At 38.1% G+C, this 27459-nt stretch overlaps 1 protein-coding gene across 1 annotated transcript in view; it reads left to right on the top strand.

Moving 5' to 3' along the window:
* The window catches only part of SND1 (staphylococcal nuclease and tudor domain containing 1), a gene marked incomplete in the record, with an annotated part of 3811866 nt that overhangs the window by 2043058 nt on the left and 1741349 nt on the right, over positions 1-27459 (top strand).

The following is a 27459-nucleotide window of genomic DNA, read 5'->3' as shown; positions in this document are numbered from 1 at the left end:
CTATATCTATATATATATATATCTATATATATCTATATCTATATATATATATCTATATCTATATCTATCTATATCTATATATATCTATATATATATATATATATATATATATATATATATATATATATATATATATATATATATATATATATATATATATATACATACTCTGAGCCCTTTCTTATTTGCAATGGTGATGGACAGGTTGACAGACGAGATCAGGCAGGAGTCCCCGTGGACTATGATGTTTGCAGATGACATTGTGATCTGTAGTGAGAGTAGGGAACAGGTGGAGATGACCCTGGAGAGATGGAGATTTCCTCTAGAGAGAAGAGGAATGAAGGATGTTCATCGTGCATACAGCTGCAGTCATAACAGATGGGTTCTCCTGCCGTCAGGCGGGTCCTCGGTCGGCCGAATTCCAAAGTCTAGGTCCGGCGTCGGTTGTTGTCGCTTCTTCCCTGACGTCAGTGCGACAGGGGTATAAAGGAACCAGCCGACGCCATTTTCTTCAGTCTTTCTTGCCGCGTGGTGCCCGAAGCAGAAGCAGTTCGCAAGTACCGGTCGGCCAGCTCCTGAGATTACGAAATTTGGAAACCGTAGTCTTCTTAAAAGCTAAGTACCCCGTTGGGGAAACTTTTCTTGCCTCAGACTGATGTCAGACAAAGTTAATAATTGTATTACTTGTGGGAAGCAAATACCGCATAAGGATTACCATTCCCTCTGTATACCTTGTTTAGGCCCAGACCACGACGTCTCGGTCTGTCGCTTTTGTGCTACATTCAACAAACGCACTATTAAGCGTCTGGCGGAGTTCGCCCAGCATTATTTTGGGAAAGCATTTAACTATACTATGTCGTCGGATACTCCGACTCCGGTTTTGTCTAAAAAAACGCAAAGACAAGGACCGACACACGAGGTCTGCGGCCTCTACCGACACCATGCCAAAGCCGACTACACGTGGTCCGGTTCTCAGTGAGGCACCTACGCAGCCCCTGATTACCGACGACACTTCTTTGACGGTTTCTCCTGTACCCGAGGTCGCAGGCTCCTCGGCCCACACCCCGACTACAGATACCGAAGCCACTCTTGGCATTGAAACTCAGAATGTGAACAGGTCCACCTCCACTCAAGGTGTCTTCAGACCTTCCTCTTCTTTCTCCATCAAGGCTTTCACAAAGTCTAAAAGCAGCCATGCACTCTGAGACCAGCTACACAGGGCCCATCTCCAGGCCCCATGCCTAAGAAACAGATGCTTAAAATGGCTGAGGATTTAATTACTCTAATCAGAGGTTCTCAGCCCCCACCGGACAAAAGGCCCAGAGTGGAGGAAGATTCCCCCTCCTCTGATCAGGGCTCTATTATTTCAGAGCACTCTGATGATGAGGAACATTCTTACTCCCCTTTTGAAGACTCTGATGCGGAGGAGTCCATCCCTTCTGTATCCCCCCTGAGGATTACTCATTTGGGGAAACTTTGCATACCTCAAGGGAACACTTCCACTGGGAAGGCCAGGATTATTCAGATTCCAAGAAAAGGCTCAGGGAATTTCTCTTGTTACCTCAGCATAGGCCTCTGGCTATACCTCCTGTCTTGGACATCCTAGATGATGTTTACTCGAAGGCCTGCCTTAACCCGGACTCTCTACCTCCAGCTCCAGTTAAGCCTGACAGGTACTACAGGGTTCCTGACTCGCACCAATTTCTTTACAAAGCCATGCTGCTGACCCAGAAACCATCTCACAGGGCCCCAAGGGAGTTAAGGCCTCCATTGCCAAAAATCCATTGCCTTCCGAGAGAGATTCCAGATCCTTAGAAAGGTGGGGAAAAAAGGTATATACCTCTGCTACCTTATCCATGAGGGCCTTAAACTGTCAGTTTCATATGCTAAAATACCAACAGTTTTTGTTATCACAATTGAAGAGTAAAATGTCACAACCTGAACAACCAGACTTGAAGGAGTTGCAGGATTTGTTGCATAGTGCAGAACAAGTGGGTAAGCATACCTTACAATGTGGTTTTGATGCTCTAGAGGCCTCACGTAGAGCTGCTGTTACAGGATCAGTCATACGTAGGCATGCCTGGCTCAAGGAACAAGCCTTGCCTGATCATGTCAAAGCTAAATTACTAGACGCCCCTCTTCAAAAGGATGTACTATTTGGTGCTAATGCTGAGGAGGTATTAAGGAAAATGGAGGAAAAGGCTAAATCAATGCAAACTGTGAAAGAATTTCTACAGGTTCAACCCCCACGTTTTAGCAGAAATTGGCCTTCCAAAAACTGGTCCTTTCCTGCCACAGACAGACCCCAAAGAGGCAGATACAGGCGCCCGAGGGGCATAGGACAATCCCAAGGATCGTATAGAGGCGGACAATGGCAAGCTCCTACACAAAGAGGTGGTGAGGACAACTCGCAATCTGTCAGAAAGCAAACCCAATGACTTTCCCCTTTGCATGCCAACCAGGTCTCAAATGGCAGCCCCCTTAGGAGGAAATCTGGCATTATTTTCAAAAAATTGGCATGTCACAAAGGACAAATGGATCCTGGACATTATAAACAGAGGCTACAGATTCCATTTTCACATCCTTCCAAAAATGAGAGGCATGCCAAATCTGCCACACAATCAAAGGGCAGAGGCACAAAGGCAAATTACAGATCTCATAAACATGAAAGCTATTCAAGAGGTACCTACGCACGAGCAAGGTCAAGGTTTTTATTCCAGGCTATTTCTGGTGCCAAGGAAGGGAAAAGATTGGAGACCTATTTTGGATCTATCCATCCTAAACACATTTCTACTCGTACCAAAATTCAAGATGCTCACTCTACAGCAACTTCTTCCCATGCTGGGTAAGGAGTCTTGGCTGGTAACATTGGACCTCAAGGAGGCATACCTGCATGTCCCAGTCAGACAAAATTGCAGAAGGTACCTCAGATTTCTTGCAGGTTCAACCCATTATCAATTCTCTGCATTGCCCTTTGGCTTATCTACTGCCCAGAGTATTCACGAAATGCCTGGCATCAGTAATTGCCTACTGCAGACTTCAAGGGATACAAATATACCCCTATTTGGACGACTGCCTGATCCAAGCGGACAGCAAGCACATTCTTCTGAAACATCTGGCTTATGTAATAATGTTATTGAAATCTCTGGGATACACAGTCAACAAAAAGAAATCAAGGCTAATACCCTCTCGGAAGATAATTTTCCTGGGTGCCAATTTGGACACAAACACCCAGATGGCTTACCTCACGCCAGAGAAGCAGGGGCAACTAATTCAATACTTCAGAACACTAGCAAATTGCACCAGGCTGACTGCAAGGAAAATCCTGCAGGCTCTGGGATTCATGGCATCTTGCATCTTACTAATCCCATGTGCAAAGCTGCATATGAGGAAACTACAATGGTACCTGAAAAACATATGGTCTTAACACAGCCACAGTTTGGAAACAATAATACCACTAATTCCATGTCTGCAAAATGAATTTCTGTGGTGGGCTCACGCATGTCAAACAAACATTCTATTCAGCAAGCCTCAAGCAAATCAAGTCATCACAACAGATGCCTCGGACTACGCCTGGGGGGCGCACATGACAGATTCAGGGCAAATGGTCCCAAAAAGAAAAGAACCTTCACATCAATCAAAAAGAAATGCTAGCAGTAATAAATGCTATTATAGCTTTCAAGGACCTTCTACAACCAGGTCAACTATTGATAGGAACGGACAACACCACAGTTATGTGGTACATAAACAAACAGGGAGGAACACATTCTTACCCCCTATGCAGACTGGCCATGTCACTTTGGAACATGGCCATGGACTTACAAATGGAACTACAAGCACAGTACTTGCCAGGCAAGGAAAACACGCTGGCAGACAACCTAAGCAGGAATATGACAGATCCACACGAATGGAAATTGCATCCAAAAGTTTTTACAGAAATAATCCAAGAATGGGGAAGGCCAGACATAGATCTCTTTGCCTCCCACAAGAATCATCAATTGACAAAATTCTGCTCAAGGATCTTCCATCCAAAGACCTGGAGAGTGGACGCTCTTTCTTTCAGTTGGACATCAATGACGGTTTATGCCTTCCCTCCTCTTCCTCTGCTGCCCAATGTTCTATTAAAGACCAAAGCAGACAGACCAAAGATGATTCTCATTGCTCCGGACTGGCCAAGGCAACACTGGTACCCACTCCTGAGGAGCCTGACGCATTCCCCACCATGGACCCTGCCTCTAATGCCTCCTCTTCTGACTCAGCACAGTTTCAAAACTCTTCACAGCCAGCTAAAAACACTCAATCTAGCCGCATGGAAGATTCCTTAGCATCACAACAGGCCCAACTCTGCAAGGAGGTGCAGGATGTCATTTTGGAGGCCAGAAGGCCATCAACTAGAAAAGCTTACTCTGCAAAATGGAAACGTTTTTGTGTCTGGAATGAGAAAAAGGGCCAGGATCCTGGAAAACTGAATTTGCCTCAAATACTACAATATTTGGCTGAACTGCTAAGCAGTGGACTTTCTTTCTCCTCCATCAAAATACATGCCTCAGCCATTTCTGCAGAATACAACACTGATCCACCTTTATTCTCTCACCCTCTCTTAAGACAGTTCCTCAGAGGGGCTAAGAATTTAAGGCCTCCAAGGAAACAACCAGTACCTGCTTGGGATCTTAATTTCATTCTGGAAAAATTGACCTTGCTCCCTTTGAGCCAGCTGCCTCATCAGATTTGCAATATTTGTCCTGGAAAACAGCTTTCCTTCTGGCTTTCACCTCAGCTCGTAGAGTTTCATAACTACAGGCTCTCATGGCTGTCCAGCCTTTTATCATCTTCCATCAGGACAGAGTTTCCTTACGAACCAACCCATCCTTTATGCCTAAAGTGGTATCCAGGGTAGATTTAAATCAGGCCTATACAACCTTTTTGGTGTATTTGTTTGTAGATGAAGGAAATGTTATTTTGATGTATGCATTTCTTATTGATATATTTTTCAGCCTACCTATTTGGGTCACCTGACATCTGGGGCAAGAAAATCTGAAGAAAATGGCGTCGGCTGCATCTTTTATACCAATGGTGCACTGACGTCAGGGAAGAGGCGACAGCAACCGACGCCGGACCTAGACTTTGGAATTCTGGCCTACTGCGGGTAGGCTGCCAGCAGGATAACCCAAGAGTAATGACTGCAACAGTGAATACACTCAAACATCTACTTTTATGGTAGCTACACAACTGTACTTTTCATGCTTCCTTCTAGTGCAATTTCGTGCCTCAAGTTGGTACTTGAATTTAAAGGTGTGGTAACGGCAGCAACAAAACTTCTACTGTAACTGTACCTCATCTTAACCCAGGCAACTGCACAGGGCTTCTGATCTCTTTCAGATGTGATCCTGGAGGTTAGAGAACCAGATGAAGCAAAATGTCAGTGCACAAAATGAAATCAAGAAGTGACCAGAAGAGCTTTAAATGGCTGTGGATTTGTCACCTATAATTTGATAGTAATTCAGCAACACATTTAGAAAACCAAGTTGTGTAGGACTTTACTGGAAGGAAAATAGCGGATAGGGAAGAGCAGTGTTAAATATTGCTACTTTTTGAGGAGGGTGAAATGTTTGCTGTCAGAACTGGTGTGTGTAGTAGTTTCATGTTTAACAGGATGCTTGCATATCTCCCTCAAACATGGGTAGTTACTATGAAACCATAAGGAAAGCTAGTGATATTTGGCTGCATGGTGAAATATTTTACTGTTTTAGTGGTTAGCACTTCCGGTCTTAATTGTTTACTGTTTATAACCATCCAATAAAATGTAGTGCCTTCAGACTCTTGTATACTGTAGAGAGAAGAGGTGACTTTACTTGACTAGCAAATTAAGTGAGCAGAGTATGCTATGGGCACCAGAAGAAGAAAGGATTTTGTTACCCCCTGTACTCCAATTTGTTCAGAGAATTGTACCACATAGTTCTGTATAAGTATAGCATACAGCTTACTTAGCAGACTGCAAACAGAAAAGATGACAAAGCAAGGGAGATTAAGAGCTAGCTATATGCATACCCTCTTGAAAATACAGGGTGGGAAAGTCATAGTTCTGTTAGCAACATTCCATTCATATCCTAATTTCTAACAGTTAAAAAATGCTACAATAGGTCTGTTATCTGCTTGAATCTGGTTTCATATTGTCTCCTTGCATCGATATCCTAATTTCTAACAATTAAAAAAATACAATAGGTCTGTTATCTACTTGAAACTGTCTTGGAGCCTAAAGAATTTATTAATAGTACGTTGAACTAAATGCTGTGTTTAATGTGGTGGTTTGGCTATATACGTTATTTTATTTGCGCCTGTGCTGTTTGTAGAAATTGCTGCCACTCCTGTGTTTGCATATACTTTTCTCTGTATGCATTTTTCAGGACTGAGGCTGAAAATATTCCTGTGACTCGGCCTTTACACCCAGAACGATGAACACAGGGGTGGAGGGCTTGCACATCTTCCTGCAGGTGCTAGAACTAAAATGTGTAGGCCAGAAGTGAAATGGCACTTTTTTTACTCTGTAATTAAAGTTATGACTGCAGATTCTTATTTGGTATTTTTGTACTTACCGTTCAGTTGTCTTGACACAATTACATGTCAGAAAAACTTTTTGCAATATTTTAAATATTTGCTCATGTAAAAAGTTCCTTTGTTTTACCCTTACGGCTTACATGAACCACTATACAGACACCAAAAAGATAGCCATGTTTCCTAGAGTCTTTACATGAATTGTCCAAAACATTGTCCAGGACATCCATAGCTGAGAATGGTTATAGATGTGACCCCATCAAAACCATTTCCATTTACTATTATTTTTTTTTCCTTTTGCTGTCTTTCAGTAGTCTGACAGAAAGCTACATTTAATGTATGTGCTGATTCTGTAAAAGCAGTACAAACTACCTTACTTCCCATCCATGGCTCTGTCCTCTTAATGGACAGTGGCAGTACTTAAAACACCCTACAGTAGGGTTCCCTAATACACTGAAGGTATGGCCATAGCAATTCATCCTTTGCAAATTAAATTATTTAAATAAAATTATGGCAAGGACAGTTAAACACCTATGAGATACCATAGTTAGGCAACAAACTGGTAGCATGGCTAGGCTTAAATGCCTCACTAGGGATGATAGCCTATTGTTCTCCTGTGAACCAGAAGGTTTCCTACATACACAAACAACTTGAATCCATAGGACTTCCCAGTTAGATTCTTAATGCATTTTCTCTACATTGAGTCAGAGTCCCCCCCCCCCCCCCAAACAGCAGTAGCAGCATTAGCAGTCTAGAAGACCTGGGTTCATATGTACAATATATACAAGGAATTGTATGTGTAGAGAAAGAAAGGAGCAGAGGAGGAAGGAGGAGCATAGGTAGAAGGATGGTAGAACAATTGGAGGACAAAAAAGAGGGATGAAGGTCAGAAAGTGCAAACTCAGAATTTTAGTATGTGAAATTTGAGTAAGAAATGTGTTAATAGGTTGTGGTGGTGACATGGAAGCAGAAACGTAAATAAGCCAAGTGCTTTGGTGCTAATTCCAGTGTCAGATAGTGTAAGAGCTGGGAATGATTCACAAGATTTAGTTAGATCTGTAAAGAATGATGCCTGATGGGGTTCCTCTTTCCAAATTGATTAGTATATCATCTCTAAGAATGTATGTAGCAGTCATAGTACTACAGCCAGGCCAGAAGCCATTTCTAGATAGCAAGGAAGAAAACTGATGAGAGTAAATTAATTTTAGGGAGATTTTACTAAGCATACAGAGAGCTAAAATGTGTCTGTAGTGTTGCACTGAGGAAGGGTTGAGTATTTGGAAGAAGAATATCGGGCTTGCTTCCATACAGCATGCATTTGGTTCCAAATTAGGCAGAGATTATAAATTTGATGCAGGGGACTGATTTGGTATTGTTGACACAAATTAGAAAACCAAGAGTCATAGAATGTACAATGCAACTGGCCCATATGACCATTTGTGCTGTGCCAGTACCCACTCGCAGTCCTTACCTCCTTTTTCAAGGAGCAATATGCCCGTCTTACTGGAGGTGACTATATGAATAACAAGCCAACTGTCTAATTTCTTCTTAAAGGAAAATAGTGTCACATTGCTTGATCTGGAGAAAAGTTTGTTCCAGAGAAGCGGTAGTCATTGTGTAAGAAATCTGTCTAACAACCATTGTTTATTTAGTAAAACAAGTATGTGTTTCTGGTTCTAGTGTTCACTGCTGGACTGTTTGATTTGTGGATAAATGATCTGGGAAAACAAGGCACAGATTGCCCATAAAGAATCTGTAGGACACTGAATGCAGGGTCAATGCCTTCAGCCGCTTTTGGTTGCTCAGGTTATTTGGAGCTATGATCTTTTTATTGACAGGAACTTTTGGGGTCTCTCCAACTGCTGGATATGTGCAATAAGAAATTCTTTGGTGGGCCTGATCAGTGCAGAAGATTCTCGAGGGAAACAGCCTTTGTGATCAGTTAATTTCCTGACTACTTTTACATCTTGATCAAGAGAGAGACTTATTGAACTTCCAAGATGGCAGCACACTGAGCAACAGCTTAATTTCAACTCTCCCAATGTGAAATAAACTTGGAAATAAGAACTAGTAATTCTACAAGCTTGAGTAAAATTCAGTTGTTGGCTAGCAAGTACACTGCCTGGATGCCAGTGAAGAAGAAATTTAGAGAAGCTAAAAGAAAATTAACTAGAAAAGATGAAAAGAAAACACTGGCTGGAGAGAATCCTACAGCTGTTCAGCAAAAAGCAGTTCAAGCTTCAGCTTTTGTACAAGAGATGACTTCCATTAATTTAGGGGGGAGAAATCAAATGTAGGCAGAGCTAATTACAGTAATTGAAACCTTGAAGGAGTACATCAGCACTACAAAAGGCTGGAAAAATAAAAGCTTTAACCAGCTATTCAAGTAAAATCAAAGGCTGAAATGAAGAAAAGGCTGGCTGAGTATGAGACTTCTCAAGAAAAACGGTTTCAAAAAATTGTATAGTTAGAAGATGGAACACACAAAGAAAACCTGAGATTTTCTGCTGTACTAGAGAAACTGGAAGGAACAGACTGCATTTATTTTACTAAAGTGCAAATATGCAACTGCAGTGGTATCTCACAGCAGGATTTGTTAATTGAAAGGGCACATAGTGTATGCTCTAAATTTGGCCATGAGGAAGCAGCCAAGAGCTTTATTAGTAAGAATGCAGTCGTACCAGCAGAAGGAGTTGATCCTGACAAAACTCTGGCAGAAGGGAAGGCTATTAAAAATTGGAGACAGCAGTGTGTTTGTGGAAAATTATTGCTTTTCCTTCCTGGTGTACAGTGAGTAAACTTGTCCCAGCAGTTGGAATGTCAAGAGGCAGGCGTGAGATTCAAGCTGCTGTATCCAGCTGTCTTCAGAATATTTTTTTTTCTGGAAGTATAGTGTAAAGGATTAGTCGAGATAAAATCACTTTAACTAGCAGATGTAGAGGAAACACACACTGATGCTCTACCAGTGGGAAAAATAGATTCCTTGTTGAGGTTTCAAGTAGTTTAGTCAGTTAAGTAGGTAGATAGATGAGTTTTCTTGTACAAGACCTGACTTGAGCTTTCTGGATTACTTCTGTTATTTTATTTATTTATTTATTTATTTTTGTAGGATCAGACACATTCTTAGATGCAGATCGGCTTGTTTTTCTTACGCAAATGTCCAGTGGGAAGCAAGAAGTCTACAGGTGAAGGCATTTGTACATTCTGTTTTGTTCCGAATGTCTGCAAGTGTTTGCAGAGTTGTTGGTTCTTTTTTCTCATTTACTGACTGTTTCCATGGAGAAAAGCTGTCGACATGTGCGACCAGTTAATATTGAGAGTCCTGATAGAGTTGTTGGTTCTTTTTTCTCATTTACTGACTGTTTCCATGGAGAAAAGCTGTCGACATGTGCGACCAGTTAATATTGAGAGTCCTGATCATTGTTTGCTGAGGGAACTGTAAACATTTAAGATAAAAGGGCAAGCAGTTCAGTAAAAAAAAAATAGAAATTATTAGTAGTAAGAGCAGCTTTTCTAGCAGTCTTAATGCTTCATTTAACAGAACAGTATAATTTTTAATTTTGTTTAGACAGCCAGTGCACTTTTTTCTTAAGTCTAAAAGTTATTTTTCTGAAAGCATACAAACTGTTTTTCACACTTGGAAGGGGAATAGAGATAAAGAAAGAACAGTCATCAGTCAGAATCAGTGAGAGCATATGCTGTAACATGAGATTTATATGGGTAACCATAAGTTTTGGTTAGGTAATGCCTGTGGCTGCAGCTGTTGATTTGGGGCAGTTCATTTCTGGAGGGTTACACTTAATTTTTTGAAGATGTACATCATTTTATGCGTTTGTTTTACATTAATAGGATATGGGGGTGTTCTGAAAATATATTTAGCTTTTTGTTGGAGGGTTTTCATTAAACCAAATAGTCTTAAACTATAACAAAAGTTTGAATGCAAATAACGAGAAGCAACTGTAAAAAAAGATCAACCTGCCAAACAGTATGTGTGTTTAACACAAAAGTTGGAAACATTCAAAAAGGCTGTCATATTTAATAGATGGGAACAGTAACTTATCATAACGGCTGCACTATCTATATTATTCTGGAACATAAATGGCCTTATAAGCAGAGCAAAAAGATAAAAGTAGTGAATTTTATAAAGAAATGCAGTGTGTAAATAGCAATGCTGCTGGAGACCCATTTGGAAAGAAATGAGCATGTGAATTTGATAAAGGATTTCAGGATGGAGATCTCTAGTTTCGGGGACAAAGGAAAAGGGGAATAATTATGCCAGTTACTAGAAGAGCTCCAATAGTGATAGAAAAGGAAAAAAGATAATGATAGATTTGTAGTGGTATGGGGCTGCTGCCAAGGGAGGAGAATTATGTTAGCATGTATTTGTATTCCAATAAAAAATTGCTAGTATGGAGCTTAAGAAAATTGTGAGAAACGAGTTTTCAGCAGGGAATATAACTTCCATGTGGGGAATGGAACTTGATTTGTTACAGTGAGGATGTATCTACTGGACCTAGAAGGGAAAATATAACAAAAGAGAACTAGATTTCTGAAGGAATTTATGAAAATATTTGGTGTGGAAGAGGTGAATTCAGTAGTAGGAACTCTGAGAATTTACATATCCCCCAAGGTACAATAACTGGGCTAAACTACAAAGAAATTATATTTCACAGGAACATGTTCATTTGTTCAAATGTTTTGACACATTCAATAACTGATTCAGATCATGCACCAGTAAAAATAAGCTAAAGATGGAGGGTAATTAAATAAAAATGAGACATTAATACTTTCCTACTTGTTAAAAAGAGAGAAATTTAAGGAACTGGTAGTGTAACATTTTCAAGTGTTACTAGGGAAGATGGAAATCTCTTCATAAGTTATAGCTAGCATGTAGGACAAAATGAGAAAGGAGTTTAAAATAGGGTAGAAATAAAAGAAAAGGAGATGTGGTTAAGAAGTAATAGAAATTATTTAGAGGGTCTGACAAAGGTTCAAATATTGTAAGATAAGGAGAATCTCGCAGAACAAGAGGAGGTGCAACTGCAGAGTGCTGAAGAGAAAATAAGGAAGTATCTAGATAATATGCATGAGTTTAGAAATATTGGTGTTAAGCAATTGTTTTTTTTTTCTCCTAATTCCAGAGCACAAAAACTTTTAGCACAATGACTTAAGCAACAGAAAGTAGAAAAGGATGTTACCAGACATGAGCCTATAACAAGAAAAATAACTCCAGAGATCCTGTAGAGGTATTGGATATATTTCAGTAATTTTATGAACATTTGTATAAAGCAGAGAAATGTGGGATAAGAGCACAAATGAAAATGTTTACTGAAGGCTTGATTATGCTAAGTTTAGAGGTAGATGGGACTCAATTAACAGTTAAGATAGGAGGAGATGACATAATTATTTATAGCCAATCTGTAAGAAAGGGCTCCAGGAGCAGATGATATTCCTGTGGAAGTTAGAGGAGGTAAGAAAGTATATGTTAATGGAACAGTGATGATTCAGAGGGAAGCAGAAAGTAAAAAAAATACTGCTGCTGTTGGTGGGTCTTGATGCAGAAAAAGCATTCGACAGAGAAAGCTCGGATTTTATAGGCAGGACAATGGAAGCATTTGCATTCTCTGTACAATAATGTTAATTATGAGGATAACTGAAGGATTAGAGGCAAAAAATAAAGTGGGAGAGTTTCTCATAAGTTGAGCTTGAACAGAGGACCCAGGGTGGGGTGTCGTCTTTCCCCCTTTTTTTTTTTTGCTATATATTTAGAGACATTGGCAAAAAAATAAGGGACTCGGGCTTTATTTGAAGATATTATTTTGTACCTAATAAATCCAGAAAACGACATCTGTGTTGTGGAGCATTTTTTGAGATGGTATCGGGTCTTTTCAGGATGTAAAATTAATGAAAATAAAACAAAGTCTGTAGCCATAAATTATGTACTCACGCATGAATTAGTTCAGCAATACCCATTTGTGGGGACATGGTAAGAGGAACTATTTGAGTATGGGTTAAAAATCTTCTGTTATGGCAGCTAAGGATATCCAGGAAGAGGATAAACAATAATACAAAAAAGTAAGAAAATTGAAGCTCTTGTTTATGGGGTAGTAAGATTCAAGGAATGAAAATGTTTTTAGTCTCTCTAGTTTTATATTGAGGTCAGGCCTATTTTTATCAGAGGAGAGGTTGTGGGCAGTAATAGAATTTAAGGAATTTATCTTGGAGGATAGAGGACAAGTGTTAAGTGGGATAAATCCATCTTTCCAATAGAACTAGATGGTTTAGGGTTCAGATCCCTAAGGAGAATATCAACAGCTATATAGAATATTATATTCATAAAGTAGCAAAGTATAAGAACAAAGTATGGGAATGGAGAAAGCAGATTTTTCTGATAGGGTTGACTGCAAGTAGGGGTGCAGAGAATAGACAAGAGGGGGCTGGAGAAAACTGGCAAAGGAACCAAGGTATTGGGAACAAATAACTTTAGAGGGAAAGATAATAGTATGAAATGAGGCCAAGGAAACATTTGGACTGCAGGCTGGGGGCTGCCTTACCTGCCAGGGATTATTGATATCCGAATGTAGGCAAAGAGAAAGGGATAGGGAGTCCTAAGTGAAAGGCCTGCTTTGGTAGAGTTTTTTTAGTTGAATATATAGCAGAAGCCGCTGCTAAAAAAAAGGGATAATTAATGGGACATATAAAACATTGCAGAATAACTATAAGAATCAGTCGAGGTTGGAAAAGATTGGGAAGAGAGATTGGAAAAGCAATTTACATGGAAACAATGGGAGAGCATATGTATGGCTCCCAAGTGTGCAACAAAGTCTAGAATGTTTAAAATTATAGCTTGGAAGTGTTTACATAGGTATTTTTATACCCCAAGCAGACTCCAAAGAATTTTTTCCTCCAGTAGATGGCAAACGGTGGTGGTGTGACAGGGAAAAGAGAGGTAACTGGGAGCTAAAGTTTTGGGAGTGAAATGAGTTGACAGAATTAAAAAATTCCCTACAGAGTACTCTGCCAAATATTAGATGAACAAATGATTGTAAGCAAGGAAATGGTTCTTTAGAGCTGGGACACAGGATCTGAATTGCCTAAACATAGTAAGGCTTTAAGTCTCATTCTAGTGGCTGGCAAAAAAGTAATTACTATAAAACGGAAATCAGTCTAAACCAGCAATATTCGAACTTGTGAATATTTTAACTGTGATAAAAGAATGAGTAGTGGGCTGTTTAAGGATGGGAAGGAACAAATTACATAGAAATAAATGGAAATTGTAGGAACAGTAGATGCAGAAATAAGTGGAAACTGTAGGAACAGTAGATGCAGATGAATATTCTGGAGGAAAAGTGAGGCTTAAGTTAAGACAGGAATTGAGCAATTTATGTAATGTTGAACTTGACAATACATTATCACATATATTATTTTTTATAATTATGTTGCTGGAAACCTGTTAATATGGTTTGTCTTCATTTGTATTGATGTATGTTTGCCTGTGTCTTAAGTGATCAATTAGTAATTGTGTTTGGAAAGAAAAAAGAGAGAGACTTATATGCCCATGTTCCAAGGTCTCTTGCAAGTGGAGGGGGTGTTTTCCATGCTGTAGGATGTGTAGTGGGTTTGTTTGCCAAATGCAACAGTATTGCATTTTGTTTTAGGGCTGATTTCAGCATACCAGCTATCAGTATATAGAAGCTCACTACTTAGTTTCTGCATATCAGGAGGGGATTTAAGTACAACACCCGGTTTACAATTGTAGCCAGGCTTGGTTAACCAGAGTTTCTGGGTTTTGATTTGGAGATCAGTGTGTCTGCTGAATAGCAGAGGTCCTAGCATATGTGACCTGTACACCAAGGTTAGTAGGGCACTGTCTGGTAAAGCATCTAAGAGATTTCAAATGTTTTTCATTTTGGTAGACCAAAATAGAATGGAGGGGAGTGAAAAAGCTGGTGGGTTAGGGAGTTAGGATATGGAAAATATATAGATGGCAAGATTAGTAAATTTGTCTAATGTTTGAGGGGGTATTCATGTTTTTGTTTGGATGGTGCCATCTGTTGCATTCCTTGAGTTAGAGGAGCAGCTGATACATTAAGTAATTTCAAGAGCTACTTAGGTTGATGCAAGCTGGAGGTTTGTTAGTTTACGTAGACCGCTTTCTGACATATAAACAGCTTTTTTGGTAACGTTATAGATAGTGATGAATTTGTTTTCCTTTTTTTTCCTCCAATTTTCCCAGGTCAAGACCCTAATTTTTAAGATAGCTTTCAGTTGTATGGTAATCCATATTTTTGTTTTTTATGTAGCCTGGAGTTAACTGGAAAATGTTTTTCTTGAAATGAACGTATTCCTGTGAGAAGTGGCTAAAAAGGGGTCTACACTGACCCTTTAATTTTTCAATGCCTACTTTTAGAACAGCAGTGTTTTGTAATGTTTTAGACTGAAAGGGTGGTAAGCTTAGGAAGCAATTTGGTTGAGAGGATTAGAAGAATAAACATAAGTAGTCAGTGGGTCACATAAGGAAGGAGTAAGTTGTATGCATGTGTTTCTGTGTGTGTCTGTATGTAGGTCCATATCCACACTTAAAAAAATGGCTACTGAAAATTTTTCCATATGCATAGCGTAGCAGTATTTAATTTATAGACTAATTTTGTGGAAGGAAAAAAAGCTTTAAGTACCATATTGCTTAGGAAAGAAAACTTTGTTGGTAGTGGTTGGTCACGGAGAATTTTTTCCCATTGAAGGAACAGCATGCCAGCACCTTATGCATAATTTGTTTGTTTAAAGCAAAAAGCAGTGACCCCAACCCTCACGGCTGCCAGTATCCACATTGCTCATTACATTAGACCTTTTTTGTTACTTTCCGAACTCCCTGATTTTTGAACTTCCTAAAGCTGAGCTACCTTGTATGGATTCCTACAATGGTGGCACCTTTTCCCATCTGCATAATGCTTTTAAGTACTTAAGTATGTGGTATGTTCTGCAAATATATATCATTCACTAAGAAGGTATATGTTTTGACACTGAAAAAGTTTAGCATTTCTAAAAGAAATGGCTATTCTCCTTTGATGTCAAATGTTTCAGCTGCGGGCACAGGAAATGCTACTGTTGTTTGGTGTCGTATACAATCCATGTAGCACTGGAACAGTAGTACCAGAGGTTGAGTAAGGCCTGCTTTCTCTGCAAATAGTGTGTCATCTGCCAGTGTTAATGCAATAGATATAAAACATGTAAAATCTCCCAGGAAAGTTCATAACTACTTCCTCAGTGAAAGAACACCATTGTGCAACAATAGCAATGTTAAGCTCTGTTGGTGCATTGCATCAGTGGTATACTACCCAACTCTAATAATAATCACCGTATTGTTCCTAGAATTTCTGCCTCCTTCCTTGACACACACATATTTCACACACTAGTTTTACATTTCTCATAGAAACCAGCCAGTGACAAAATTATCTGAACATACCACAAGTTTAGCACCTTCTTCAGTGCCCACTCCATCATGGGCCCAAAAAAGTTCATCTTTCCTCAGAGCACACATTGAAACTCAAAACTACTAATATATTTATTCTAATTTCACACACTTCATCTGCTCACGTATTTGCTCCTTAGGGTTGCCACCTTTTCAAATGCCCAAAGTGGGACAATTGTGGTACAAACATCAGATTTCCAGGCCAAAACTTACCCATGGCCAGTACAAAGGACAGAACTTCACTTTTTTGCCCAACTAAAAGCTTATACTTGTAGCATTTTAGTTGCTTATTCTGTTTCTGATAACATTTAGGGGTTTCAGATACAGAATAACTGTTTTAAGCAGCTATTGCATAAAATATAGGAAATAATTGTGCCCTAAAATCTCAGGACATGGGCCATTTTTGCAATTTTTTTGCAGGACACAACTGCCCAAAAGAGGGGCTGTCCCTCGCAAAGTGGGACAGGTGGTAAACATATTGCTCTTGGATGACCCTACCCTCGAAACACTTTTTTTAAATGCATCTGTGAATTGAAAAGTCAGCTGTGGTGGTAAAAATTTGCTCTCTAACTTAAATGCACCCACATGCCCTGATTTTGAGGACTCTGATGCCTTCTGTTGCATAACTGGAAAAGAGACTATGCATGGTTTTACTACTGGCTCCTTCACAGCTAGCTTTGTGTAGTGATTAGAATATTGCAAGAAATTGTAATCATCCCAGGTTAATTGTACAGCAATAAAAGAGAAGAATCCATTTGATTTGTTGAATCGCTTCACCAGTACTGTAGTTGGGGGGCACATTCCCTTATATGATTTTATAGAATTTTGCTATCCCCAGAAAATTTAATTTCACACTTTGTTTAATAGGCTGGTAAATGTGTTCACTGTATATATGTAGTTTTTGTTGGTCTGCTTACGTGCACTACATATTTTACCAAATTGTCAACTTGCAATTCTGTTTTTTGGTGTGAGTATTTATTTTTTTTGGAGGGGGCATATAGAACTGTAGTGTATACTCTTGCGCTTGCATTATTATTAATGTTTAGTCTTACTTTTTATTATTTCTTGCGGTAACCGTTTTTTAGTCTATAGCTAAAATGGTGTAAAACTGAGCCAGTACACTTGGGGAAATTACCATGTGTTTATATAAGAACATAAATAAAATTTGTAGTACTGACACATCTTAAGCCACTAAATGCACATTGGATTATTGCATTGAATATCACTGATGATGATGATAAACTCAGGATCATAGCAGGCATAGAAGGCATGTTATATTTAGCCTGCCTTTCTTGGCGCAGACTGTCAAAATAGTCAGTTGCTTTAGAACTCTGCCACATTTTTTTATGCAACAAGATTGGTAATGTTCTTTTATGAAAATGTGCTGCACCTGGTACATTACATTTGCTCATACCACTATTGCATACTTGGTCAAATGCTATAACACATTTTTGCCAGGAGTTTTTCAATTTTCATCATATTCTTTACTTCCAACAACCATAATTTTAACAGTTGCTAACATAGTTTTTGTCCTTCTGACACTTGATATTTGAAAAACAAGTATTACTTTTTTTTTGCCTTTCTTAAATCTCATGATGAATGTGTGACATTGTCATCTCTTTAAACCTCCTTTTTATGGGGCCCTCTTAAACAGTATGGTCAGACTTGTACTTAGTGAAAGGTACTTTGACCCCAGACTTGCTTTTTATGCTGCTTGCAAGGACCCTCCCCGATGCCTCTAAACAGCTGCAATAAGAATCGCACATAACAAAACTGCAGAAACTCCTTAGTCCATTACTGCAGAAGAAAAGCTACTGCATATCACAGGTTAATTCAGTTAACTTCATAAACCAAAACAGAAGAACTTCAGACTTTAATCATTAAGGTAATTATGAAATAAACTTTGTAAATATTGATTTTGGACCCATCTAACAGGTGTGCTACCCAAAATAAGAGGGCACTTGACAGAAAAGTGTCCTCTCCATTTAACTAAACTAGAAAAATGCTTAATGGAGATGTTAAGATCACTGTCCTTTGAGCTAAGCAAGCATGTTGGCTTAGTGGCAAGTAGACGCCTTTCAGTATAATCTTGTGGTTGATTCTGTTGCTGGTAGAATACAAAAAAGGAGAGTTAAACATACGGCAGGCCAGCCATGAAACTACCACAGTTGGAAATTCCTTGGTAGACATTTCTAAATATCAGATAAAGTGAACTATGTATGTATAAATAATACAACTAAATACCAATGAGAGAAGGAAGGAACTGCAAATAGGGTAGGGGACTTAGCATTTATACATTTTTTTTTACTGTTATTAAAACCTTTTGGGTTGAGCCTGACTTTGCATAAATAGCATTAGAATTAAATCAAAATGCAGCTAGCTCTTAATTCATGTTTTAACATCGAGGAGGGCCAGCAGTAATTAATGCACCTCAGCAGTTTCAGCTTTGAATTCTCATCACAGCAGCAGACAACAAACTGTGTGTTCTCCTTGTAAAGAGCTAGCTGCCATGTTAAAGCAAATGCAAGAAAGGTCATCTGGGTTTCTTCTCAGGATGAAGTAGTTTAACACCAGTTAGTTGTTTCTGCACTTACTGTTCGGGAAATTGGTAATATAGTTGTCCTGATATATTTGTAAATTAAGGAGTGGTTGAGTATGATATCTGCTCTTTGAATGTGTGTTACTGCTATTATTTAACATTTTTAATAGCCAATGACACCCCAGTACAAGATGAGATGTTGCAAGATGGCTGAGAGATGTTCTACATCTACGTAGTAACCTTTGCTGTTAGAATATACAGCATTTTCCATGTCTCACTGAAGGCTTAATTGATTAAAGACATTAATAAAAACAAAATGAACAACAGTGGCTGATCCTCCAAAGTTTCACTAATTTGTTAAATGTACAGCTGTGAAGCTGAAAACTGAATTGTAAACTATAGCCTCTTTTGGACCATCACATAAGCACTAGTTTCTTCTAAGGAATTGTTCAAAATGGGACTGCATGCTAACAGAATAATCTCTGAATCAAGTTATTTTCAAAATATACAAGATTAGCTCTCTAGTTACATATAGCAGACCTTAATTTGAAATATTTAGCCATTTCCTTTCTAGGAGAAAATGTATAAAATGTGTGCATTTTTGACTGCAACTTTCAAACCACCAGGTCAGTTACTGTCAAATCTACAGCATCATAGCTTCATCAGTGCCAAATTTCAACTTCTGTGTAGATCTTTTGAGGTATCATAGGAGCTATTTTTCCTATTTAAAAAGGGGAAAGCAAGATGCATTTTGGAGCAGTATTTTTACTTAAAAATGACACTCATATTTTGAACTGTCAAGCATATGAACAGGTTAAACACACTGTCGGCAATATATATAAGGAGAGTTTTTTTAGGTGTGAAAAAAAGTTAGTACTCCCTCTGAGTAACTGACTGTTCAAAGAAAAATGGAAGGATGAATTGTTTTTCATTATTTGTTCAGCTGCCATTATGAAAGAAGTAAGTCTTTAATTTGGCAAATTTTTAATTGCTGGTAATAAGATTTTCTGAGGCTCCTTAAGCAGATGACCGTATAGAAACAATGCCGTAGTTCTGCTGGTGTGTGTGTTTGCTGTTTGAAACAATAAGTCATTTAATTTGAGGAAGATTTTAAGTGCTCCACGGTTAAATTGTGGTTTATGCTTCCATGGTTTATACTGTCCGAATAAAATATCTGCATGTATCATCATTGCAATGCATTCTCGAAATTGTGTACATTAACCAAGTATAACATGAACAATAACCATTTATGAATAAAGTAAACAATTTTAATGTTTCAGAACCAGCTCAGGAAAAGCACAAAAGACCTAACTTTAATTTGTCAGATCTTGATTGTGTGCCCATGTACAACTGGCTGCTGTCCAGAAATTCAGGGTTTGTGAAGCACATACGCAGAACATCACAACTGTGATTCTGAATGTTAAATTTTTTTTGTAGTCTGCAGTTATCAAACTAATTTGCATTATGTATTAGTCTGCATACATGAAGGCAAGTTCAGTTAGTACATTTTTTCCATATTTCATGAAAAATTGGCAAAATGTTGGTGAAGCCTGAGGTGAGGATGGATGCAGGGATGCCCTTTTTGTAAGTTGTTTGTCAAGAATACTTAGTGGGCCAGCTGTTTTAGAAAGTTTGTTCTTTGTTTAATGCTTGGAAGCTTGCTTTGAGATTCTCACCCACAATCAAAATGCACCAGTGCCACATGTCACACAAGCCAAGAAACTAAGAACCAAGGTGACACTGGTGCATTTCATTTTGGCTCTTGGTGTCTTGGCACTGGATGCTCCGTCCATAATGTTTGCAGATGAAATCTGCTGTATAACCCACCCCCTCCGAATTTCTGAACTTAAGCTAGAAATATCTAGGTATCCTCAAAAACTTTTGTAGTATAAACTATCAGGTTTAAAAAAGTCACACGCACACACACAGAAATACAGCCTATTCATAAATAGTTATTTTCATGTGAAATCTACATATTTCCAAGGATGTGTTGCAGTGAGGACAGATGTCGATGTTTTGATGCTAGTAAGGTGTCACGTAGTGTAAGATTTAGGAGCATAAAATGTCCTTATTGAAGAACAAGTCACAATTAAACTTTTGAATAGCTCTAAACGCATCTTCCTCAGCTCACACTGCACAGCAGTGTTAGATTCCTGTCACCTCTGCTTTTACATTATAATACTGTGAACAGTTTGTCCAAGTACTGCATTTTGTTTCTTGATTTATGGGCATGGGTACGTAGTGCATAGCCTGTAAGTAAGGAAGCTTATAAATTTGCTACTGTGTATTAACACCCACATTTTTGTTCTGCTGACATTTTCTACAATTTTAATTCTAGTGCTTTAAGATGCAAGATGAAAAAGTCAAATTATTTTGTTTTTAATATGTGACTTAGCACATTTGTGTTTCCCAGTCTTGTGTGCTGAAATGATTTTGTACTAGAATGATGTCTCCTACTTGCCTCTTCATATCTTGAGTACTGAGGAGATGGTCTTTGAACATAGTAAATTTGAATCCGATTTAGCATGAGTAGATCTCAGGAATGCAGTTTCAGTGAGCAGTTTGCAGACCTTGCAGTATCTTTTTGTTTTTCTAGAACGAAACTGGCGTATGTTTATGCCGTTGCTGCTATTGTGCTCTGATGATATACTCCACTGTTGGCTAATATGTAGCAGTTTTAAAATCACTCTATAGTACATCAGTGGGGAAAGTTTCAGTGCTGTGTGTTGTTGACAGGCAAGCAGTCATGCTGTGCAGCCTACTTTGGTATCCGAAAAGGACCGCAAGTCATCTGAAATTCAGAAAGTATTTGCTTCTGTATCGTAGATGAAAAATGTGTGGAGAAATTGTGAAAAGTGAATGGCAGGAACAGTAACAGTTTTAAGTTAGCAAATTTATCTTGCATTTAAAAGTAATTTTAAAAATTGATGCTACACATTTATGACCAGTGGAAAAGCTAACATTACCGACTGCTTCATTTCTCTCTATTGGTAGTGATGCATTACATTTTTGAGGGTGGGGGGGGGGCTTTCTTAAGTAGTGCTGAGTAATAAATGTTAGATTATAATGTCAGTAAAAGGTAATGCAGAATAAAGAAAAATTGGAAGAAGCCCCTTCAGCTGTTTTGTTATTCCTGCATCTGCTGATGTCTGAATTTGCTTATAGCTTTTTTTTCGTTCAAAATTTTCATTCCTTCACCTTATAAACATGCCTTTTTAATAAGTAAAATTTTGCAGTTTATATTTCAGCACATAAATTACTTTTTAACTTACCATAGTATAAGTAGGTAGGTATGATTGTAACAAGAGTGAAAATGTAAGACAGTGGGAACAGCATTGATTCTCACGACATTGTGTACCTCATGATTTAGAAGCAATATCAGTGGTGGCAGCAACATTCTATGTAGCTCCTTATTTTTAAATGAATCAAATGACACTTTAGGATGGCATGCTTGTAGGAAAAGTATTGTAAGTGCTTGCCTCTTGTTTGCATTATCATCTAATGTTTCAGTGCCCCCCCACAAAGCATGTTGTGCCTTCATTTCTAAAATGTATACCTTGATAATTTAGTAGTTGGTGTAGAGCAACATCAAGTTGTCTTTGAAACTGTTACTACACCCAACTCTGTGGTATCAGAGAACGAAAGATTACTCATCTTGATCTGTTTTCTGAATGGAGCTGCAGTTCAGTGAGGGCCAAGGGTGAGGGAATTGAAACAAAAGACTGCAGCTGCTCACTGTTACTTTCAGGTTAATGTAGTTTATTGTCTGCTTATTTGTGAGAAGCACGAACCCAGCTGCTTGCTGCTGATGGGTGGCATGATTCTGATGCACTGTGTGTTACTGGGAAGGATCCTAAAGTTGAGCTAGTGTAACATTATCTTGGTTTGTATTTTCTGATGTAACCATACAAACTTCTGAAGAATAGCAAGTACTAATGAGAACCACATTGCCAGCTATTGATACTGCAGTCATAACTACAAAACAGTTTATTACATAGCTCTTGCCAGCAGCTGTCATTGATGATTTTCTTCATTCTTGCGTTTCCTTGTACTGTTAGATCAGGACACCCAGCATCAAAATACTTAACATTAGTTTTCTGCAGGTAAATGTAATAAATCACTGCAAGTATTTTTGAGTTAAGTCATTGCAGCCCTTTATCAGCTACTAATAGCTGAACACTACTTGTCTATGTGCCAAGTCTTAAATGTTAATCAAGCACTTCAGTTTTTATAACACACGTCTGCATATACATATACACATATTTAATATCTATATTAAGTGGAGAAGAGAGCATTTCTTAGCCTTTGAGCTCTAAATGTGGGAAGCAGTTGCCTTGGTGGGACACAATGATGCACATCAGGAGTAGAATATGTGAATCCGTTTTGTTGTAGCTTGTAAACTAATTTCAAAACTTGGAATATCAGTGAGAGCAGGAGTGCCGTGCAAAGTGCATCTTAAAGTAGACAAATTAACAGCTTTAAAACCTTTGATTTTGACCAGATAATGTTCAGCTTATGGCGCTTTATTGCAGTTGTAGGATAGGAATGTGATCAGGATAACTGGGAAAAATCACCAACTCTCCAACTTCTATGAAATATTTTACTTACATCTGAAGTACCCCCAGATTAGTCAAATCCAGTTTAATCTGTAATGTCTTAGAATAGTTCATAATGTATGCTCTCCCCTCTCCTGCTTTGCTGTGTCTATATGAGAGCATTAATCCAAGTGCTGCTTGTAGGATTCAAACTCCCAAGCCTTCCTATCTTCTGAAATCTTAACCAAGCAGGTTGCCTGCTGAGTCAGGAAAACATTATGCAGTGATTGTTTATGGGTACATTAATGTACTGCTTTCCTTAAATTGCTGTGTGTTTTGCTAATGGAAAGATAAGAAGTTGGTGATCCTTTGAACCTATTTATTTCTTTATACACAAGGCATGTTTTGTGACTGTGTAGGTCTGCAGAATGTATAACAACTGGATGTATAGCAATTAAGATATAGTTTACACACGTGTTCACAGTATGTTCCCATTAACTGTATATATGAGAACTGACAAAGAAGGTTTGATCAGATTTGTAGCTTGGCAGATCAGAAGTCTGCACTGATGGATTGTTTTTAAGGCCAGAGTGGGAAAAGTTGGAATATGCAAGCAGGAAAAGTAATATTTCCTTTTACATTATCCAGAGACTTGAGGCAGAAATACTGCTAGCCATTTTTTCAGACATCTACAACTGCTTTTAAGGAGCGATGCCACAGCACAACAGGACTGTTGAAGGAGGGTGTCACATGACTGGCAGGAAAGCCAGATTAAATTTCTGTATGCCTAACAGTGCTTTGCAAGTTGGTGATATGTCTATGCTCTATCAGAAATACTAATGTCATGTAAGACAGTCTTCTAATAGGATCAAGTAATCACAGGAATTTATTCATTCCATTATGATAAAGCCTTAGTGACTGTCAGTGATGGTGATGAGGTCATTGTATATCTGTTAACTTAAACATGTTGAGTTTTGAATGCCTGCTTGGGAGATTGGGTGCAAACTAATATAGACTATTAATCAATTTGTCTGGAGAGGGAATCCTGTATCCAGGTGAGGGTTATCTCTGTTGTTTCTTCATTCCCCATACACAAAGCTGTCCTCGGTGGTAATTTTTGAGAAATCAGAACAGGTTGTAAATTCTGTCTGCAGACAGTTAACCTTTTAAATTATGTGTTAACTGATTAGCACTTCAATTTCTTGTTCCAAAAATTATCTTCATTTATGTAAGTAACTTAAGACACCAATGTGCTTTATGACTGGTGCTTCTAGAAAATTCCTGCCACAGTCAAAGCAGGCATATTTTTTATGCTGGTTGCTGCTGTTAAGGGACAGCACAGTGCTGCAAACAAAATGTGGATGTATGTTTACCTTATCGAGGTTTGTGCTCATTGCAATGTGTGATTTCTTGTAGAGATGTTTTCAGAATACTTAGAATATGACAAGTGCTTGGAGAATTTTAATTAGGTGGGCTAGGTGTGGTATTTGCATTTCATGACATAAGTGTGTGACAGCACTGTGCGCCATTCTGTATTCATACATTCAACCCCCCCCCCTTTTTTTTTTTCAAATCCCATTTATTTTTTATCCAAGAAATAGGGCTTACTAGAGAAGGAGGTGCAACTATTCAAACGGAATAAAACACAAGTCTTTAAGCTCTAACTTGTTAGCAGCTTATAATGACCTTTTGAGCTACAGTATATTTCGAGCAAACATGAGAAAAATCAATCAGTGTCTATGTGCTCCTTTAACGGGATTAAAATATTTGAAGCAAATGAAATAGTGAATGTGGCCCTTATGGAACTTTGGCAATTAATCCCAACAGCATAGAACATATTTTTTTCACCTGTTTAGCCTCTGCTTGGGGAATACTGATGTTGCTCTCAGTCTGGGTAATAAAACACTTAATTTCAGTGTAAAACCTGTTAAAACGGCATGATAAATTCTGAAAAATACACACAAGCAAAGCAAATTTTGATATTTTATGATGGAGAATTATGGAATATACTGCACTGGATACACTGCAGCATTCATGGTTTTTTCTTTAGTAAATGATTTCTGTTTTGTACCGTATCAAGCAAATTCAAGGCATACATTGAATGTAAAGTATCAAATGTTAATCAAAACTGTTTGTGCACATGAGAGTGGGCCAACAACTTCCTAGTACTACACATTTGTAGCTTGTGAACAGTGGGTCTTCATTTCTGTCTTATGGGTGTATTTTTTGGTTTTGAGGTTGGTTGTTGAGCATTACAGTTGGAAATTCTCAATATCTGACAAACAACTCTGAAACTGCTAATGGGTGAACCTCTCATCCCCAGACTTTTTTCCTTTCTTAGGAAAGTATGCTTGTGTGTGTGTGTGTGTGTGTGTGTGTGTGTGTGTGTGTGTGTGTGTATGTATGTATGTATGTATGTATATATATATATATATATATATATATATATATATATATATATACACACACATTTTTTGTAGTTCTGGAAGTACAACATCTGATTTTGTATCCATAAAGAAACATTTTTTTAATAAATTCAGGAAAGTCACTGTTGCAAATGTTGTGGTTTGTGTGTGTTTTATAGAAGATATATATTTTTTAATTTAACGGCATTTATACCCTCTAAGAATACAAAAACAACATTGTTTTGCATAGCATTATTGAAGCATGATGAAGTACTATACATAGCGATACACACAGGGTGCAAAGAATAATAAGTAACTGGTTTCATCACATAGCACCATGGAGACGCTTAACTACTATACAGACTCTGCAAATGGCTGCCTGTCTAACCATTCAGTTTCTGCACGAAAGGGACAAGGTTTCTGAAAAGGCAGTTTAATGCTCAACAGTGGAGGTATTGATGATTCTTTGCAGCACTTCATTCAGTGTAGCTTCCAGCCCTAGAAACCAGCCTAGGCTAAATCCTTAATCTACATAAATTTCTGTAGTTAATTAACTGTGTCAGCATTGTAGGTTTCAAGCAGAAAAAAAATAGGCTGTTAAATTGTGGCAGACCTGTGCTTTCCCACTCACGCACACATGTAATGCCAACCTGCATGATCATTTTCTTTGGTAAGCAGTGATCCTCTTAGCAAAGTGCAGAATTCACCTAACATTCTTAATTTTAAATCTTAAAGTACAGCTACAGTAAAACTGCTCAGTATGGGTTTTCCAAATAAAATCCCAGCATGAGTCTGTTTATTGTAAATGCCTAGACTACAGCAATTGTTTCAGAAAACCAAAGGAATGCAGTCACCAGAGAAGTCCTTTGGGTACTGTTAATTTGTTTGCTGTGTGAATGGAAACAGCACACTGTTTATCCAGTAATCTAATACTGTAGTACTGCATGTGAAGTGCATTTTTTTAAAACCATGGTCAGACACAAGGAATTCCTACTGTGTAAAGTTTCAGGCACACAGACGCACATATCTGCTACTACTGTTATTACTCCTGCAAGTATTACTCAGCTTGCGCACGTAAAGACCCACACGCACATACCTTTACTTTTAAATACAGTATGCTTTCTAATTTTTGCTACAGCAACTTCACAGCATGTCAGCTGCTACGAGAGCTAACCCAGTTTGAGAGGCTTGAACATTAATCTGTTTTTTAGCCTGCTGGATATATATATATATATATAATTTTTTTTTGTGTGTGGGCATGTGAAAACCACTTTAGTCTTGAAATCAAAAGGAGTGTTTGCAAAGATTAACGTATTAAAAATAAATGGATAAAAATATAGTGGTTCATTCTTGATTTTTGTAATGCTGTAATAACTTATTCAGGTTGCTAAGATGATTAATGTGAACTGTATGCCTGTCTTCTTGTCCTTTAAATGCTTTCATTCATTTTTTTTTTTTTTGAAGGTGGGATTCTAATTGCTTTTTATTTTATGGCTTAGTTAATGGAATTTCATATATTTTGTCTTTCATTGTTTTTTATTTAAAGTTAAGCATTTCATTCTCTTCTTGCCTGGTTAGAAATACGATACAGGTTTACTTAAAGAATCCCCTCTCAAAAAAAAACAAAACAAAAAAAAAAAAGACCGTCACTGCTGTTTATGCTTATGTGGTCTGTAATTTATTGGTTTTCTAAATAGCTACTTTCTTTGTGTGTTTATTTTATTGGGTGGGGTTCTGTTGTCCATGCTGCCCCCCAAGAGTGGATGTTAGTTAAAATAGGTACATCATTCATTATTGTAATTTATAGTACTGCAGTTTGTATTACATGTTTCAGTGATGTTACCAAACTGCATCACTAATCACTCACTTGTAGTCTTCATAACCATTTTTAGTCCAACAGTTTGAAAATATGCATCTTTATGTAGATAACAGCATACTGCATTATTTGACATTGTAACA

This window comes from Protopterus annectens, chromosome 11.part0 (assembly GCF_019279795.1).
Source record: "Protopterus annectens isolate FY-2018-M chromosome 11.part0, PAN1.0, whole genome shotgun sequence".
Lineage (NCBI taxonomy): Eukaryota > Metazoa > Chordata > Ceratodontiformes > Protopteridae > Protopterus > Protopterus annectens.
Note: the sequence above shows the minus strand (reverse complement) of the source record. Positions and strands in the feature narration are given on the sequence as shown.